The sequence below is a fragment of the Lepidochelys olivacea genome, assembly GCF_965140295.1.
Source record: "Lepidochelys olivacea isolate rLepOli2 genome assembly, chromosome: 1".
In the NCBI taxonomy this organism is placed as follows: domain Eukaryota; kingdom Metazoa; phylum Chordata; order Testudines; family Cheloniidae; genus Lepidochelys; species Lepidochelys olivacea.
Genome location: NC_140411.1, coordinates 248,645,562 through 248,660,819, shown reverse-complemented (window position 1 = coordinate 248,660,819; position 15,258 = coordinate 248,645,562). Strand labels below are relative to the sequence as shown.

At 44.8% G+C, this 15,258-nt stretch overlaps 1 protein-coding gene and 1 long non-coding RNA gene across 2 annotated transcripts in view; one reads left to right on the top strand and one right to left on the bottom strand.

The window, feature by feature from the left end:
* DGKI (diacylglycerol kinase iota) overlaps nucleotides 1–15,258 on the top strand; it is a gene marked incomplete at its 5' end in the record, with an annotated part of 284,785 nt that overhangs the window by 249,658 nt on the left and 19,869 nt on the right. The gene's annotated exons all lie outside the window — the stretch shown is intronic.
* Nucleotides 9,247–15,258, bottom strand: part of LOC311514860 — a 48,767-nt gene continuing 42,755 nt past the window's right edge. The window contains exons 4-5 of the long non-coding RNA XR_014709955.1: nucleotides 13,204–13,286; nucleotides 9,247–9,635 (exon numbers count right to left, since the gene is read on the bottom strand). This is a non-coding gene — a long non-coding RNA (uncharacterized lncRNA). The remainder of the gene's footprint in view (nucleotides 9,636–13,203; nucleotides 13,287–15,258) is intronic.

The window sequence follows — 15,258 nt, the reverse complement described above, 5'->3', positions numbered from 1 at the left end:
AGTTGATATGTTGTTTGGCTGGGGTATTTTTTGCTTTTGGGGGTTGAGTCTGTGACTTTGAATTGACATATCAAAACAATCCCTCTTCAGAGCAACAAATCAGTTCTGGCTAGGGCTCCATTCAGGCAAATCTTTACCCCTTTCCTCAGGCCTTGGGAAAGAGACTCCTGACACCTGGTTCTTCACCCACCTCACCATATCTCAGGAGGACCTGCAAGGAGATTCTTCACCTTCCCGCCCGCATAGGCCTCCAGGGAAGAGGGTCCATTGGCAACATGTTTTTCAGTGCCGTCCTCAGGCCTTGGTCAGGGTGGAGGGGGTCTGCTGGGACATTCTCCAACAGCTTCCGCAGGCTGCTGTGGGGTGATGGATTTCTGGGAGAATCTTCTTGCTTCAAGCAGGGGTAGCTTCTTACTTTCCCTGGGGTCAGCACCCACAGACTGTTCTTGGCTATTCTTCAATGCTACCTGCATCCCAGAACATAAAGCAAGTAGTGAGAAGCCTGTCTCTGTTCCTGATATCTTCGTAACCTTGTGGGCCAGTCCAAACCTGAGCCTCACTCCCTTGGGCCATAGTCTGTCAGAGGTCCCCTCATTTCTCTCTTCCATTAAATCATTGGGCATCCAAAGTTTGGTGTTAGTGTGCAAAGGGATGTTCTTCTCAGGAATTCTGCTCCACTTTTAACTCTCCTGTTCACACTGAATGGAGGGTTGTGTAAAGAAATAAAATAAAACCCCAAACCTCTTAGTGTTAGTAAAACTGGGCTGGGGGCAGGGAGGGAAGAGAGAGGAAAAGCTGTGCTCTAAATGCCAAATACCCTCAAAAGAGCGATGGATGGTTTCACACAGCTCCTACTGAGAGGCTGTAGACTTCAGGGTGAAGTCGCAGCCATTCACACAGCAACAAATTAAGATGTCTTGGAATGCTTTCTCTGAACAAATCAAAGAGAGCACAGCAGGGGAGGCTCCTGACTGCAGGTATTTACTTTGATTAATTAACTACTTAGGGAAGAAAGCACTCTAAAAGTGTGTCCCTGGCCAGCCCCAATCGTCTGTTGCTTGGGGAATCAGAGTTCAGAAGTTGAGCTTATTCCTTAATTCTCCAGGTCAACAGAAGCTGGGATTGTACATGTAGCAGGAGGAAGGGCCTCACATCGCTCTGTCGGGACCCTTTGCAGCTGGCTCGCGAGTAGTATTGATCTTTCTTAAGTATTTCCAAGGTGCCTCTCATCATGGAATACTATATAGATTCCTATAGAGGGATGGAGGGCCAAGAGGGAGACATGGGTAGCCTTTCTGAGAAGGCAGGACAGGCCTGGTGAGTATAAGGGCTCAGAATGAGGAGTAAAAGAGAAAAATGGGGGTAATTTCCCAAATATGGCTTATTTCTTCATCCCAGAAGTAAGTATATGAACAAGGCATACATTGTCAGAGTGAGAGAATATCCAGATCTAAGCAGAACTCAGTGATGGAAAGTCCTTAACACATGGATTTTTCTTTTCATCGCTCTTTCTGACAGTGAGCAGTGCCTCTGCTTAGGATCCTATCACAGTGCCAATGTTAATTTAAAAAAAAAAAAATCAACAGGCCTGCAAAAAATTAAATGCTTGAACTGGTTTGCAAATTGTTTAGGGTCATATTGTGAAACCCTTCTCTATTGATGAACAGTTACTCACTGAGTATGGACAGGCAGACACAATGCACAGCAGGGCCAGACGTCGGGTTGCAAAGGCCTCTGGGGAGAAGAGAGGCCTCTAATTTCAGTAGGACTGCTTGTGTATGCAGTTGTCCACTGATGTGCGTAAGGGGGGAAATGGTCTGGCCCTTAACTTTCTTTGCTTTCTGTCTTTTTTCTTAAATAAAAAATGTCATTGTTTAATTATTCTGCTTAAAGTTCTCCCCTTGCCAAAGTAATGCCACTCTGATAAAGTGCCTGGATTTAGCCAGCTAAAATCCTCCTGGTCTGCATTCTTGCTTGGTCAGGAACATTTTCCTCCATTTCATCACTCCTGAAAGTGACATTAATTGTTCCTGTCTTGGTTTAAAAAACAAATAGCTTTCTAGGATACAGTGAAGATGCCAGCCAGATGTAGAGTGACTATTTCCTATGCTGAATACGGGACACCTGGTAAAAATACTCGTATTCAAGCGAGTTCAATGGCAATCAATCAGAACTATGCAGTACAAACATTCAAATTAACATCAAGTCGACTGAGCCCCTGTTAAAAAGAAATAAAAATAATCCAACTATGCAGTATTTACCTTCTTACCTTTAAGGCTTTTGGGTTCACACACACAAAGTGGGGGGTGACTACCTACCTGGCGCTCTCTGCCCTCCATGCCTGGCTGGGCCCCTGGGACGCACCAGCTCTTCTGGTACCTGGTTCCACATCTTCCTGAGGCAACATGGGCGGTGGGGGCAGGCGCAGGGTCACATGCTCCCCCTCCCCAGATTTCTACCAGGGTTCACATCAGAATGTGGCCAGCAGCAGCCTCTCAGCACTGTGTGGGAGGGAAGGGACGAGATGGGGAAGGGATGACCTGGCCCATGTCTTTGCAGAGCTCATCTCTTCTCCCCACCACCCCCCTCTCCTGTGTGGCTGGAAGCAGCTTGTCCCTGCCTGCCTGCACAGTGTCAAAAGGCAGCTAACACCTCCAGGCTCCTACTGGCCACCAACATAGCCCAACTGCCTCTGGCTACAGCGTGGGCAGGAAGGGGTTTAGCCTAAGGATGCATTGGGCACCAGGGACCAGGGAACCTGACTGCAAGGGCTTCAGGGAATCCGGCCAGAGGTTTCTCAGCAGGGGAGGGTGTCTAGGGGATGGAGCAGCCCCATGGTCCCTGGGGGCAGGACCCAGGGCTGGGGGGGGTGAAGAGGGTGCTAGGCTCCTGTTCCAGGAGCACATAAAGGGCCGATGGGTGGGTAGCAGAGGCGACACATAGGCCGCTGCCTGGCGCCTGCCCACACTCACCAGCCACTGCAGCATGCAGCCACCACTGGCCTTAAATGGGATGGGGGGCAGAGCCAGCATGCAGCAGGGGCTGCACTGACAGATCAGCAGGGCGATTGGCTGGCCTCGCACGCTGCATCTTTGCCCCTCCACCAGCCTGTCACACCCACCCCCATCATTGGCCACTGGACCGCCCCCCACTGCCGGTGGGCAGGCAGCTGGTGAGCAGGGATCCGGCCAGCAGCAGGACCTGCCAGTACTGATGGGATACCTGCAGGAGGGCTTAAATACAGGACTGCCCCTTTAAAAACGGGACATCTGGTCACCCTAACCAGATGGTACTGTCTCTATCTGCAACTGTTCTTTGTTTCTTGGACCATTTACACAGAATGTCCTTCTCCTTTGTTGTCATCTCTTCCTTTGGAAAGCTATTTGGAATTGCCCAATGCATGAAGGGAAAGCATCACCTCACTATCAGCCAATCAAGTACTTCCATTCCTTAGCCATCCCTACACTCTTATCTCAACACCAGCTGCGCTCTATAGGAGCGTTCCAGGACAGATTCTCATTTATACCAAGGCCCCTTTACACTGCTCTGGCAGTGTAAATGGGTCTTAAAATGGATGTAAATATAATTCATAACCATTTAAAGACCCTTTTATACTGCCAGAGAGGTGAGAAGGGGCCTTGGTATAAATGCGAATCTGGCCCTTCAGTTGTACAGCAAATGTGTGCGGCAGAATAGTGGTTGTTTTTTATTACCTCCCTATTCTAAGCAAACGGCTTGATACGATCTCTTGTTTGAAGCTAAAATGTTAAAAGGAAAAAGATTTCTGACATGTACTTATACCTACATTGAGCAATCGATGCTTTTCACATATTAAAAGTCTTATCTTATTCCCAAATTAGTTGGCAGATGCACTGAAGCCTGTGTTAGCACTTGCCTTTAAATTGCTTATGAAGAAGATGGTTTCTTAGCTAAGAGGCAGCCACAAACATTGATGAGAAATTTATACCATTGTGTGCAATCCAAGTTGCAGATCTTATTAAAAGAGGACTTAGTCACAGGACTGACATCTTCCAAAAATGGTCTCTCAAATTGCAGAAGCAGAATGTGCATATGTACTCATTTGCATCTATAAATGGGTTAGTCAGGCATGCTATTTTACAGGATTTACATATGAAGATGGCTGCTCTGTGCATGGATGTTTTTTGTTTGGACAATTATAAAGGAAAATTTAGCCCTGAGAGTGCTGAGAAGGGCAAATTAGTGTGTCCTTCACTCGGCATATGGTATGCACCATTATAGCAACAACCCACAAGAGGAAATTCCCTAGCTGGCGGTTGTTGCATGTCTTTGGTATTCTTACCCCTTTTGAGCCTGAGGAGTTAGCCTATATTTGGGGCCTTGCTGTGTTGTTTCTGTTAGCAGGTGAAATTGATTATTTAAGTTAGGTATTTTTTTTTTTGTTCAGTCCTGTTTATTTACAAAGAATGTACACTGAACACTATAGAACCAAACAACAGAAGGCAGTTTCCTTGCTCAGAAATCCAAGTCTGTGTTTCTAACAAGTGCTGTGTCCAATAGAATCTCTATCCCTTGGCTTCCTCTCAGGGCCACTCTCACAATTGCTTCTTTTACCTTCTGCTGGCTTTCTGCCTCTCAGGGTATGTCTACACAGCTATGTAAGCCTAGGGTTAGTGGGACTTGAGTCAGCTGACCCGTGTCAGGGAACCCTGGGCTTGAGTGACTACATTACATTTTAACCCTAGTGTGGCAGGGTGGACTCGGTCCAGAGGCCCCTTGTGATGGCTGTCCCAATAGAACAGTGGTCCCCAAACTGGGTGGGTGGGGAGGGAGTGCCAGCTCCCCTTGGCTCCCAGCCGCAGCTCCCCCTTCCCCCCCGTCCCCAGCCACAACTCCAGCCTCCCAGGGATCCCTGGGAAGCTATGGAGAAGTTTTGTGGCTGACTGCCACTCACCACTGAGTTTTGGGGTGGTGAGAGTGTTGGGGGTCATTCCTCCCTTGGCTGTGCTGAGCCAGGAGCTCTGCCACTCCTCCTCCCTATGGGGCAGCCGCTTAGTCCCCGGTCCACCCTCTGCTCCCCAACCTTGCCCTCCCTAGGGCTGTGTGTGCAGGGGCTCTTGTGACCAGGAAGCACCTCTCTTTGCAAAAAGCTTCTTCTGATCGGTTTCCATTGAAAACCCTCCAGGATCTCTGATAGTGTGCTTGCAGACCAGTGTTCAGCAGACAATAGATTGACACTGACCTGAGCTGTAGCTGTTTGCAAAGGGAGGTGCACCTTCCCTTTGCAATAGAGTGCAATAGACTACACCACAGATTGGGGCAACTTCCTTAGTCCTCTCTATGCAGACAAACGAGCTATGGAATACTCCGGAGGACTTCTGGGACCCAAGTCAAACTGGGATTATGTGCACACAGGAAAGCAACAGGGCTCCGACCCTTCAGCCTTTCAGGGTTCTATAACCCTAGGTTTGAACCCTAGGTTAACACAATTGGTGTGTGGACACAAGGGGGGTTTGGCTTGAGCCTGGGCTCAAACCTGGGCTTACATTGCTGTGTAGACATATCTTCACACAGACTGTCAAGGTTCCTCCCCCACTCTGAACTCTAGGGTACAGATGTGGGGACCTGCATGAAAACCTCCTAAGCTTATCTTTACCAGCTTAGGTCAAAACTTCCCCAAGGTACAAAATATTACCCCTTGGACAGGCCGCTACCACCACCAAACTAATACTGGTTACTGGGGAAGAGCTGTTTGGACGCGTCCTTCCCCCCAAAATACTTCCCAAAACCTTGCACCCCACTTCCTGGACAAGGTTTGGTAAAAAGCCTCACCAATTTGTCTAGGTGACTACAGACCCAGACCCTTGGATCTTAAGAACAATGAACAATCCTCCCAACACTTGCACCCCCCCTTTCCTGGGAAATGTTGGATAAAAAGCCTCACCAATTTGCATAGGTGACCACAAACCCAAACCCTTGGATCTGAGAACAATGAAAAAGCATTCAGTGTTTTACAAGAAGACTTTTAATAAAAAATAGAAGTAAATAGAAATAAAGAAATCCCCCCTGTAAAATCAGGATGGTATATATCTTACAGGGTAATTAGATTCAAAAACATAGAGAACCCCTCTAGGCAAAACCTTAAGTTACAAAAAAGATACACAGACAGAAATAGTTATTCTATTCAGCACAATTCTTTTCTCAGCCATTTAAAGAAATCATAATCTAACACATACCTAGCTAGATTACTTACTAAAAGTTCTAAGACTCCATTCCTGTTCTGTCCCCGGCCAAGACGACTACAGACAGACACACAAACCCTTTGTTTCTCTCCCTCCTCCCAGCTTTTGAAAGTATCTTGTCTCCTCATTGGTCATTTTGGTCAGGTGCCAGCGAGGTTACCTTTAGCTTCTTAACCCTTTACAGGTGAGAGGAGCTTTCCCCTGGCCAGGAGGGATTTCAAAGGGGTTTACCCTTCCCTTTATATTTATGACACAGACACAAACAGCTTCAACCAAGCAATCCCTAGCAAACTCTCAGCCTGTATCCTTTAGCTTCTGTTTGGCTTTGCAAGGTATCCATTGCTTTGGGCAGTACTTCCTTTAGTTTCCAACTATCACTACAGAGGGGGACTCTTAATTGCTCCTTTCATTTAGCCACCCATCAGCTTTAACGTGACATCTATAGAGCAAAAGCCTGCTTGATGGGCAGCCATGAACACTTTCTAACATAACAGTACTAAGGCTTGAATTTCATAGTATTGGAGCTAATATGTCCATGTTATATCTTCAGATTTGTGGGCAGCCACTGAAGGCACCTAATTACAGTTAACAGATTTTGATGAATATAAAGGGGGTTTTTTTTTATTCAAAATCTCTTTGCGAATGAGTCTCCTAGAGGTGAGCGACTTGATGTGGGTTTAACTAAACACTCAGAATTACAATTTCAGAATTCTGAAAAAAAAAAATCAACTGTCTTACCTTTCTGGTGTTCTCTGCATTGTAATAAATGATTTCCTTAATTATCCAAGTAATTATGTCAAAGAATAAAAGCAGTTGCTTTTTAAGTTGTTACAATTTGAAATGTACATTACATATGTAATGTACATATCTACCTTTCATTATCTATTTTATTTATTTATTGGCAGAGTTTTGGTATTTTTTTATAAAAATTTCTAAAATAAATTAAAATATTGAAGAGCGAGGAAAATTCTTGGTAATTTGGTTTGTAACACACAGCCCAATATAATAGTCAATTCTACATAATATTGAAGAATATTATGTAATTTCACTCTTTCATATTCGGTTTTCATCTTATCTGAATCCCTACAACCACTGAATGTACAAAGCTGCTACAATTAAGTGGCTGTGTTTACAGAGAAAATGATACATTTATAAATTACAACCTAAGTTGATCTCTCGCACACTGGAAAACTTAGCTTTCTGACAGAAAGAGAACTGCTATAAATTAATTGCTATAAATCTCATGGAAAATTGAGACTGAAGACTTTTCTTCTTATTATTTAGAATCCTACAAGTCCTTAGCTGGTAGGTAAAGTCCAACCAGGTAAAAAGAGAACAACACATTTCGGTTGCTATTCAGTTCAGCTTTTAACTTTTCAACATAAACAGTAATTGCTTTCAATTTTTAAGTTTATGAATTTCACACAGTCTACAGCAGCAGTCCTGAGTTCTAGATTGAGAATTTTCTGGCAGTTAATGATCAAAGTTAAATTTAAAACTTCCAAGAACCTGAATTGTATCACCTTCTGCAGTCCTGTCATACCTTGCAAGGTTGGGGCAAGTCGGTATTTCACGGTGAAACATTCAAGGAGTGCCTGAAGTATGTCCTGTAGGAAATGGTGTTGGTGAGTAAGTGCTGAACACCAGCATGGTATTAGAAGGCACTGTGCTGCTGGAGTACTGTCTTTCATATCAGAGGATGAAACAAGGTCCTGATCATATGTGGTCATTAAATATTTCATGTCACTTTTCAAAAGAATTGCAGATTTTATCTATCCGGATTTTTCTAGCCAAACCTTAGGTAATTAAATTTTGCCTACACTGCCCCTGTAGTTAGACATGGTAGTCTTCATTTGCTGCTGTATAATGCTGTTATGCACTGTTAAATAGATAAGTTTTGTCCCAGAAGTGGTTTCATTTCAACCATGGATAAAATGATCCATTTGTAGAATGGGTACACTTCTAAAGTTTCGTTGGTTTGAAAGCTTCTATCCTTTCCAGTGATATATTTCCTAGCTCTTTCATGAGGAATGCCACTAGGAATGGTAGAAGCTTTCAAAATGATACAAATTTTGAATGGCACCCAATGCATATTAGTTTGTACAGTGGTGGTGGGGGGTCCAGTGGAGAGGGGTGCCCTTCAGGTCCAGAACTGGAAAACACTTATGCCACAAGTAGTAACTTGTACAAGCAGTCCCATTGAAGTCAGTGAGACTGTTCATGTGAGCAGAGTTACTCATGTGCACATTGGCAGGGTCTGACCTCAGAACTGTAAAGTACTTTGAGTTGGTTGATTTTTCTATTCTTACAGCATTATCAGCTGACAATTTGTAACTTCTCTATTTATACTGTTGGTATTTTTAAATTTGTTTATTAATTAAAGAGATGCTGCCAAAATCTCTAGGATATTGGTTTTGCCTAACTCGGTGACCAAAAGTTATTACCATACGACAGCTAACGTATATTAAATGAATTGTTGGCTATGCATTTTATAGTAGATGGGTGTCCCTGTCTAAACACAGCACCATTGGCAGTCTCCGCAAAGAGGTCAAAGGTTTGAAGAGGCATGGAATATCAACTATCCTTGGCTCCCAGTAAAGAGAGTTGAGGCCTATTTAGAAGGCAATCTAAGGAATCTAGCACTGTTGCAGACTGTGCTTGCCAATTATATGGATAAAGGACTTCAGTCTCCAGTTCTGTCTATCTGGTAGCTTTCATTTGCAGTAAATCCACTTATCCCCAAAAGAATAAGTAATAAAACATTTTTGTTACTCATTACAAATGTCCATCTTAGGAAGAATCAAGAAAATAACAATTTGATTTAAATGTTTTAGATCAAGTAATTATTTCAGACTCTTTAAGACCTGAAGGTTTTTTTGGTATGATAAAACAATTGTATAATTCATGTTTTGTACTACACCAGTGACAAACCTATTTTGCTCAGAACAAATAAAATTGTGCTCACGTTTGTTTTTTACTTTTTGTCATTGCATGTTAATAGCATTTTCATTTGATTTTGCCCTTTATTCGCTATCACCAATACCATATGTTTGCTTGCTTGGACCGCCTGTTTTAAAACTGTGTGAATTTTATTATTGTGTCCTCATCAGTATCCTAGCACACAAGGCAGCACATGTTGAAATAATGGGAAGTGTAAGCTTGGAAATGGTATCACCAGTCATTCTTTGAGTGCTGGGCCATTCCACACATGGGAACACGTGTTCCAAGTGCCCAAGTCCAGAGATTTTTAACAAGCAATGTCCATTGGCTCGCAGATGTGCAGTAGATTTCCTTATGCTCCCAAGAAATGGAATAAGAGGCAGTGTAGGTCAATGCCCACTCAGGCCATGAGGTGGTAAGATGGTCCTACATTGGAATCCAGTGTCCTCTCCTGCTTCAGCCTTTCAGAAAATCCTGTAAATAAGATTGTAAATAGTTTATTCTTTTAGCCTAGAACAGTTAGTTTTTAGTAAAGTTACTGTAGTTTGTTTCCCTGGACTGAGGATTCCCTTTCCATGGTCAGGGACTACGCCCAGAGTCCTGGGCTTCAAAAACTGCATTCCTTGCCCTAGATCCTTCTCCATCAGCAACAACTACCAATGCAGCCTCTACTGTCTCGTTGAGAAACAGTTTGACAAAGTCCATCATTTGTCACTCATTTCCACCAAGAACTCATGAAGCCAATGAGCTTTGCCTTAGAAAATACTTAATGGAGAAGGACGTGAGACCCCTCTTTACATTGTCTTCACCAAACAATCAGTGCACCCCCCACCCCTTGAGTGTGTGCTTCAAGGAAGAGCCCTTGGTCTCTAAGTCTAAAGACTCTTCCTCCAGGGCTTTCCATGAGATCAAGGGATGCTCTCTTGGCACAAGGACAGATTCCCCATCAAGGACTGTCTGTAAGAGACATGCTCCTTCTCTGAGCCCACTGAGGTCAGACAAGTCCTTCTGCGCAGATTCTAAGGAACTGGTTCCACACAAAAAACCCCAGACTGGAAGGTAAAGCATGATGGGCAGTTGGGTCCTGGAGATTATCCATCAGGGATACTCCATGTAGAGTTTCTCTCCCTCCCTCCTCACAAATCCCCTTCACAGTCTCCCTTCAGGGACCACTCTCATGAGTTGATTCTTCATCAGGAAGAGGAATCCCTATTGCACTGAGGGGCAATAGAGTGTGTCCCACCTCAGTGTCAAGGAAGGAGGGTTCTAGTCTCCATATTTCCCAGTCCCCAGAAAGAGGGAAACAGGAGACCCATTATGGAGTTTCAACAACCCAATATCTTCATTTGAAAGTTGAAATTCAGGATGGTTATGTTGGCATCAATAATCCCCTTCAAGAAGGGATATGGTTCATGGATCTCAAAATGAAGGACACATATGGTCATATAGACATTCAGCCCTCTCACAGGCGGTTCCTAAGGCTTATGGTGGGCTGGAAGCAGTTTCAATTCCAAATCCTCCCCTTCAGGCTTGCAACAGCACCCAGACTGTTAATGAAAGTTTTCTCCATGGTGGTGGCCCAGATAAGGCATCAGCGCCACACAGACTTTCTGTATTTTGATGGCTGGCTCCAGGTAGGCCACTCTTGGAAGGAGGTAGGTTGGCTATTCCGTTTCTGATTCAAAGTCTTGCAGCCCTAGGAGTTTACGTGAATGGAGAAAAGTTCCTTTTATCTCCCATGAGGAAAATGAACTTTATAGGGCAACATTGGCCTCTGTTTCTGCGAGAGCCTTCCTCCCTGTAGAAAGATTTCAAATGATGCATAACCTAATTTATTAGATTTCCCAGAGATGGAATGTGAATGTGCCTATTGCTGCTAGGTTATATGGCAGCCTGTACTTACATGACACCCTTCACTGGGCTTCATCTATGTTCTCTGCAGGCCTGGCTCAATTCAGTCTACTTACTCAACAAGCACCCTATCAACTCCCCAGTGACCAGGGTCCTCGCCTCCTTCACTTGGTGGTCATACCGAGGCAAGGTATGAGTGGGAGTTCCCTTCTCCGCTCCTACCATTGTAACAGATACATCCCTTCTGGGGTGGGGCACCCCCCTGAACAGTCACACTGTGCAGGACGTGTGGTCCCCATGGGAGGTCAGCCTGCATAACAACATTTTGCAGCTGTGGGCAGTTTGCCTTGCATGCAAAGCCACCATCCTACTCATTTGCTCCCTCCACATCCAAGGGATGGTGGACAGTATCGCCACTGTGGTCTACATAAACAGATAGAGGAGCAGGATTTCACTTGCTTTGTCTGGAGGCAGTCAGGCTTTGGAACTGGTTCCTAAGGCACATAATCACCATCCAGGCATGCATCCCAGAAGTTCACAACTATTTAGCAGACAACGTCAGCAGGCACTTCTCAGGGACCATGAGTGGGAAATCCAGGACTCCATTCTGTTAGACATATTGACGTGATTGGGCACACCTTTATGGCACTTCTTTGTGTCACAAATGAACATAAAACTTCCTCTATGTTGTTCCTGAGAAGCCAGAGGTGCGACTCCCAAGGCAACACTCTCCTACTATCCATGAAAAGCGGTCTCAGATATGAGTTTCCTCCCATCCCCCTGCTTCCATAGGTGCTGAGAGAGATGCATTGTGAAGAGGCCAGGGCCATTCTCCTATGGGTAGGGCCCTACCAAATTAACAGCCATGGAAAAACGCATTATGGACCATGAAATCTGGTCTTCCCCTGTGAAATCTGGTCTTGTGTGCTTTTACTTTATACCATACAGATTTCACAGGGGAGCCCAGCGTTTTTCAAATTGGGAATCCTGACCCAAAAAGAAGTTGCAGGGGGATTGCAAGGTTATTTTAGGCACTGCCTTCACAGGTGGGTGGTCGGAGAATGGCGGCTGCTGACTGAGGGCCCAGCTCTGCAGCAGCGCAGAAGTATGGGTGGCAACACCACACCAGGTCATCCTTACTTCTGCGCTGCTGCTGGTGGCAGCTCTGCCTTCAGAGTAGGGCTCCTGGCCAGCAGCTGCCGCTCTCCAGCTGCCCAGCTCTGAAGGCCGTGCCGCCACCAGCAGTGGTGCAGAAGTCAGGGTAGCAGTGCTGCAACCCCACCCCCTACAATAACCTTGCAACCCCCCCCCCCACAACTCCTTTTTGAGTCAGGGCCCCTACAGTTACAACACTGTGAAATTTCAGATTTAAATAGCTGAAATCATGACATTTACCATTTTAAAAAATCCTATGACTGTGAAATTGACCAAAATGGACTGTGAATTTGGTAGGGCCTTACCAATGGGCCCAGACAGTTTTGGTTTCCAGATCTTCTATCAATGTCATCCTATCCTCCTCCAGACAAAATCTATCCCTTCCCAGAACGCCAGATGGAGGACAGGGGCAGGGTCAAACACCCCAACCCAGGCTCTCTCCCTGTCGCAGACTGATGTCTGGATGGGAGTTAGAAGTAGAGTGCTCTTGTTCATCACCTCTCCAGGCTATACTTAGAGTAGAAAACAATCCAAACTAGAACCTGTTGTTTGGGTGAGCCTGATAGTGCTGCACCCATCTCTCCTATCATTTTAGATTACCTCCTGTCTCCAAAGAACTCTTGTCTCTCCGTCAGCTCATTACAAATCCACCTAGCAGCCACTAGTGCCTCCTACCCTCCAGTAGATGGGTGCTCTGTTTTTATGCACCCAACTATGACATGGTTCATGAAGGGCCTTGTCAAGGTCTTCCTAACAGTCATTAAATCAACACCGCTATGGGATCTTAACCACGTGCTGTCAAAACTTACTGGTCTTCCATTTGAACCTTTAGTGACATGTTTCATGAGTAGGTGGGACATGGAGGTGGTGTTTGTAGTGGCCCTCATTTTGGCCAGGAAGGTGAGCGAAGTGGGAGCTCTTATGGTGGACTCCCCCTTTATGGTATTTCAAAAGGACAAGGTATCCCTTCACCTTCACCCTCAATTTCTACCCAAGGTCTTCTCTGAATTCCATCTTAACCAGTAGATTCACCTACCTGTCTTTTTTCTGAAACCCCATGCTTTGTCTGAAGAGAAGAGACTTCACTCTCTCAGTGTCAGGGATGCATTGGCCTTTAACCTGTAAAGAACCACGCCCATCAGGAAGAATCTGAGACTTTTTTTGTGATAGCAGAATGATCCCATGGTCAAGCTATATCCTCTCAGAGGATTTCTAAGTGGGTTTTTGGCTGAATTATCAAATACTACAAACTGGCTTGCATCTCACCTCCCAGTGGTAAAATGGCCCACTGCATGAGAGCACAGGCCACCACAGTAGCATCCCTGCAGGAGGTCCCAATGCAGGACATATGCAGAGCAGCCACCTGGAGCTCCATACACATGTTAGCTAGGTATTATGCTCCAGTTTAGGCCTCTGCTGCGGATGCAGCAGTGGGCTCTGCAATACTGCACGCATCTTTGTTGCTGGCTTCCTTGCACCAACCTCCAATCTGAGTACTGCTTGTCTATCACCCACGAGTGGAATACACAGGGACCATCACTCAAAGAAATGGAGGTTACTTGCTGTAACTGGAAGTTCTTCGAGATGTGTGGTTCCTATCTGTATTCCACTACCTGCCTCCGTCCTCTCTGCATTTGGATCTGGATTGGATTCACTGTGAGAAGAGGAATTGAGGGGGTATTCGCCCTCACTGTGTCTTATACCCTGGGAAGCACAAGGACATCTGCTGGGCACGTGCGGGCCAATGGACACTGCTTGTTAAAATCTTCAGACTCGGGCACGTGCACACCCAGGTGTGGAATACAGCTAGGGACCACACATCTCAAAGAACTTCCAGTTTAAGTAAGTAACCTACATTTTCTGACTCCTCATTTTGTGGGGAGGACACAGTATTTATATGAATATCTTAGACAATACCAGTAACCCAGAAGACAGCCATTCTGAAGAGGTCAGATTTTCCCAGGAGACAAAAGACAAGACTTGAATACAAAATGAACCACAAATAAGCACAAAGGGCCAAATTCTGCTGTGTTGCACTGGTCTAAATCCATTGAAGACAGAGAAGAAACTCTGGATTTAAACCAGTGTATGTGAAAACCGAGTCTGAGGCACAAAATTGTATTTTCCCAACTCTGTCTCTTATCCTTTGCTTTGTGTCTCCTTCTTTACTTAAGAACATGGTGCAGCTACCAGGTGATTTACAATACCTAGTTTGTTAACTAGTGCTCACTCAGAAACCGCCTTAAGTGTGGCAGGATAAATATGAACTGCGATTTTAGCACTGCTTTCCAAATTCAGAACTCTGCTGGGTGAAGTTTTGCTTTTCCCCACTGCTACACTGCCAGGGGATGAAGTGAGAAAAGGTCCCCAAATCACCTAAACAAAAATGACATTGCTTAGGCAATTGAAATCCACTTCTTGCATACCACGCAGCTTTCCATGTGCTTTAAACGAAAGAAACATTTGTTGGTGTCTCCTCTGCAGTGTTTAACTCATTTGTGATGTTATTCCTGGAGTAGTAATGAGCTCCTTGTGGAATAGTCGCCATGGAGGTTCCAGTGCTGTGTTTGCCAGATAAAATACTATGGTATTGTTTTTCTTATTCCTCCTTTAGGCCCTGATTCAGGAAAGCATCCTTATCCAGAAAGCACTTAAGCACATCCTTAACGGCTTCTGCCTAAAGTTAAGCACGTACTTAAGTGCTATTCTAAACAAAGATGGACCTAGGCACTTACATGCTTTTCTGTCTCATGGGTCTTATTACATTATTTTCCAGAAAGATTAGTTCACTATTGATTTTTGCTGTATATGTAATGCTAAGAGGAGGGAAAGAAAGGAGACAATAGCTCTGTGGAAGGAAACTTGTATCACCCTCACTTATTTGTGGTTACTTACTGCCCAGAGAATGTAGAAACTCTCCTATGAGTTATATAGTTCAGCTATCACCAAAACACACAGAATTCTGGTTTCTTGTCACCCCCTTTTCTTGTAATATGATTAGGAATAGGGGGAGGCAGTATATGAGGATTCATAGATTCCAAGCCCAAAAGGGACCATTGTGATCATCTAGTCTGATCTCCTGTATAACAGA